The 4,510-nt window shown below is 44.8% G+C and overlaps 1 non-coding gene across 1 annotated transcript; it reads right to left on the bottom strand.

The window, feature by feature from the left end:
- Positions 1-1,284: 1,284 nt before the first annotated feature.
- On the bottom strand, positions 1,285-1,359 carry trnan-guu (transfer RNA asparagine (anticodon GUU)). Its single transcript has one exon. It is a non-coding gene; the product is annotated as a tRNA-His (tRNA).
- Between the last annotated feature and the right edge of the window lie 3,151 nt (positions 1,360-4,510).

Raw genomic sequence — 4,510 nt, 5'->3', positions numbered from 1 at the left:
CAAAGCTAAGACTGGGTTTTGGTGATTGTTTCCTTTCCTCTCCCAGGAGCCGCAGTGGTTGAGGCGGTGAGTTGGGGAAAGCAAAATGTGCCCGTGAGCAGCGTGTGGGGCTATTTCAGCTTCCCCTCCTCTGACAGCGCTGTGACGTGACTTCGATGTTCTCAGGGTCATTGACTGACTCGAGACAGTGAAAAGAGTCTCGTTCCTGCAGATCAAGAATTCAAACCGTATGCCGGCTTCAGGACAATGAGAAAGATTAATTGGGGTGTGTGAAGAAGCTGTGAGCTGCATTTCAAACAGGTAGGTGGAGTCAGATGCGTCATCCATTGCGCCCCCGGCCCTGTGCGTACCTGACGCCACCATGCTGCAGAGTTCTGACGTTAACACGGACATGCGCAGCAATGGGAACATTGACAAGGTGAACAGCCAAAGATAATCACCGTCACTGGTTCCCTTCCACAGGCCCAACTTTGTGAAGCAGTATCTTTCACTGCCAAAGGAAACACCCTTGTCCTCAGGTGCCTGCTTCATTTCGATCACGATTTCAAGCCCCTCACTGTTCTAGTCTCATTTCCAAACACTTTGCTCATAGCCTCAAACGAAGCACGCGGGTATCTGCTTGTTCCACCCGAACAGGCAGTGGGTTGCAGATTCCCACCAGTCCCAATGTGAGTGAAATACTTTTCCCCCTCCACTGATTTGAATCTTAAAGAAGCAGCCGGGGAGCAAGCTCATTTCTCATTTTTTAGTCGGCAGGGTTCACACCTGCGTGGGGAAACCGCAATGGATTTCAAGTCCATCGCATGAACCACTCGGCCCACGAATACAGAACCACACTGACAGCTTCACTTCCCAGGTCTGTCTGCCTGTGGAGCTGAGAAAGAGTGAATCATCGCAGAGTTTGTTTGAATCCAATCACTTCACAGTGATTCGAAAGGGTTAAATATCTGCACATGGCGAGTCCAGGTGTTTGATCCCAAAAGGTGAAATGAACTTTCTGTTAAAAACAAAACGAAAAATTGCAGGAGGAACTCAGCAGGTCCGGCAACATCTGTGGAAAGAGAATCAGAGTCAACATTTCAAAATTCTGTTTTCTCCGACAGGTCCTGTCAAACCTGCCGAGTTTCTCTTTTTGTCTCGGCTTCTCAGCATCCACAGGCCCTTTCGTTAGACATTAATTCAATTCAGAAACCCCTTTGTGGAGAGGATTTCCGTTTGGGGCACATTTTCCTGACCCCATTAAAAGCGACTAACTTCGAAGCCAGGGAAGAATAGCGAACACACCGCCCCTGGGTGGGCTAGAACCACCAACCTTTCGGTTTCACAGCCGAACGCGCTGACCAATTGCGCCACAGAGACAGGCGCTGGCGCTAGCTGCACCATCGCTTAGATGAGGCTATTATTGAATTCATAATTCAGACTCCCCGCCTAGAATTACAATTGTTTTCTCCCGCGCAGTCTTGCGAGAGATCCCGGCTTTCTTAACTTGACTTGTGCAAAACTGCCCGATTAAACTTCTCAAAAAGAACCTCCGTGAAACGAGGCTGGGCTCCCTGGAGTAAGAATGGGACAGGAAGTGAAATGATTGGAGATAGCATTGAACAGGTTGACGTGTTTCCTTCCCGAATTTTCTTATCCCTCTGCCAATTGGCACGTGGCTTGGGCAGTAATGTTATTACACACACTGGAGCAGTGGGATTTGAGCCTCAGGGCTCTATGGGAGACTACAGCTGCACCACAAAAAAACTCTAGTAAATAGGTCCACTTCTGTTGAATGAGAGGAAACAGCTTCCTCCTCAACATGATACAGGACCACTGTACCCTCCGTTCCCATTACAATAAATTGAGCCGCCTCCTGTTGAATGAATGAGTGGGAACCCCTCTCTGAGCTCCAAGAAGCGGCGGGCCCGGCTGGAGGCTGGATTTGCTCAAGGCTTGTATCTATTAACTTATTTAAATGGTACCTACTGTATGGGAGCATGGTTTACATTAAAACCAGAGGATCATGTCAGAGTGTTTGTTTATATTTAGCAGTTGTAGTTTATAAAATACACTCCCTGGAGGAGCACCTTCTTTGATGCTGCATTTCCTGCCTTCTGCCCTTCCCCCATTTGTTATCTCTCATCTCGGTTTTACATTTTCAGTCAAATTTAATTTCACATTAATCAGCCTTGGTATTCACTGTGCATCATTAATTAATCTGTCGGATTGTTGTAATGGTGTAATTTCTTCGCTGGAACTGAAACTTCGCTGGAAAGAATGTAGATTGATGAGGGAAGTCAAAATGGCAGAGTCTCGGTCCACAATCTATCAGTCTGGCTTGATTGCATGAGTGGTGGTTCTTCAAAAGCACCTTCCAAGTCATGACCTCAACCACCAAGAACAGACAAGTGTGAACACAGGATTCCGACTGCAAGATATATCGCACTGTTTCTTTGTTATTGACCAAAATGCTGGAAATCACTCCTGAACATTGTTGCAGACCACATCATATTTGTGAAGCAATTTAAGAGGCAGTTCGGCACCACCTTTTCAAAGTCAGTTTGGGAAGAGTTGTTGGCACAGCCAATGATATTCACATCTCATGAAATAGTAAGCAAAGAGCCCACAGTGTTGGGAGGCTGTATGTTAGCATGGATAGAGGATTGGCTAACTACCACAGTTGTGGTAAGGGACATGTCCAGGATGACAACTTGTAACTAGTGGTGTACCACAGGGATCAGCACTGGGGCCAACATTATTTATAATATATATACGAATTACTTGGATAAGTAAAGTGAAGGTACTATTGCTAAATTTGCAGAAGAGACAGTTGATGTGAAAGCAGGTGGTGAGGATGACATTAGATAGAGGGATTTGGAATCACGTCCACGAATCTCTTCATCCACTTTCAGTGAGTAATAGGGAGGCAAATGGGAGGTTGGCCTTTTCAATAGAGTAGAAATGTAGGGAGGTTATAGTGAATCTATGTAAGGCATTAGTCAGGCCACAACTGAATACTGTGAACAGTTTAGGGCCTTTTACCTGAGGAAAGATATATTGGCATTGGAGGCAGTCCAGAGAAGGTTGACCATGATGATACCAGGGATGGAAAGAATGTCTTATGAGGAGAACTGAATAGGTTGGGCCTGTGCTTATTAGAAGTTAGAAGAATTAGAGGTAACCTTATTGTCACGTACAAGATTCTGAGGCGACTTGACAGGCTAGATGTGGAAAAGTGGGTGAGTCTGGGACCAGAGGAAGTAACCTCCAAATAAGAGATTGCATGTTTAGGACAGATAGGAATTTCTCCTGAGGGCAGTAAATCTGTGGAACTTGATACTACAGAGGGCTGTTGAGCCTGGGTTGTTACGTGCATTCAAGGCTGAGATAGATTTTTTTTAACCAGTAAGGGAATTGAGGATTATGGGGAAATCGCAGCAAAATGGAGTAAATGTTTCCCAGAATAATCGTGATCTGAATAAATGGCAGAGTCAACTCAATGGGCTGAATTGAATAGTAAATAGTAAGGAGGAAAAGGATGCAACTGGCAATTGCAGACCAGTCAGTGTTGGGAAGCCTAGAGATTGTAGGGAGTTGGTGGCATTTGGGCATTGTTACTGGATTTAACATCTGGAGTTTCAAATTGATGCTGCTATGGCCCCGATGCAATTTGAAATCAATTTATGTATCTGGAATATAAACTTATCGCTGCTTTGGTGATCTTATCAATTGTCATAAGTACCTATCTTGTTCACTAATAACTTTTTTTAAGGAAGGAAATCTTCAGTCCTGTCCCAGTTTGGTGAATGTGTCACCCTTGATCGAAAGTCATGTGGTTGACTCTTAACTGCCCTCTGAATTGGCACTTGGTTATTTTTTGGGAGACCAAGTGTCACGTTCCATGAATGAATAAAGAAAAATATTCAGGACAAGATTGTCAATATCACTGTCAGTGAAGGCAAGATTGTGATCTCGTGATACTGGTTAAGTAGCCCAGAGATCTCGGTCTTCTGAGAACAAAAATTAAAATCCCATCATGGATGCTAGTGGACTTTATTTTCAACGAATAAAAAGATCTGGAAGTGAGAGTTTGTCTCTGTATGGCAACCAGGAAACCATTATTGGCTAAGACAATGAATTGCAGATGTTGGAGATCAGCAACAAAAGGCACAATTGCTGGGGAAATGCAGCAGCTCTGGCAGCATCTGTGGAAAGAAAACAGTTAATGTTTTGAATCCAGCCTAATTTTGAAGGGCCACCGGACTCAAAACAGTAACACTGTCGTCTCCTCATAGCTGCTTCCAGAACTGTTATTTTTGTCCAATCATTATAGAGTGTTGTGAAAGTGTTCTTTTAGGGAGGGAAATCTACCACACACAACCCTACACACGCGTGCACACGCTCACATCACGTGACTCCAGACCTACTACAATGTGGTTGACTCTCAACTGCCTTCTCGCATGTAGCCAATTGCTCAGTCCAACGGCCATGAGGGATGGGGAGCAAATGTTGGACGTGCTAGCAACAA

Source organism: Chiloscyllium plagiosum, unplaced genomic scaffold (genome assembly GCF_037043375.1).
Source record: "Chiloscyllium plagiosum isolate Xiang-an unplaced genomic scaffold, Cpla_swu_hap1 HiC_scaffold_27, whole genome shotgun sequence".
NCBI lineage: Eukaryota > Metazoa > Chordata > Chondrichthyes > Orectolobiformes > Hemiscylliidae > Chiloscyllium > Chiloscyllium plagiosum.
Note: the sequence above shows the minus strand (reverse complement) of the source record. Positions and strands in the feature narration are given on the sequence as shown.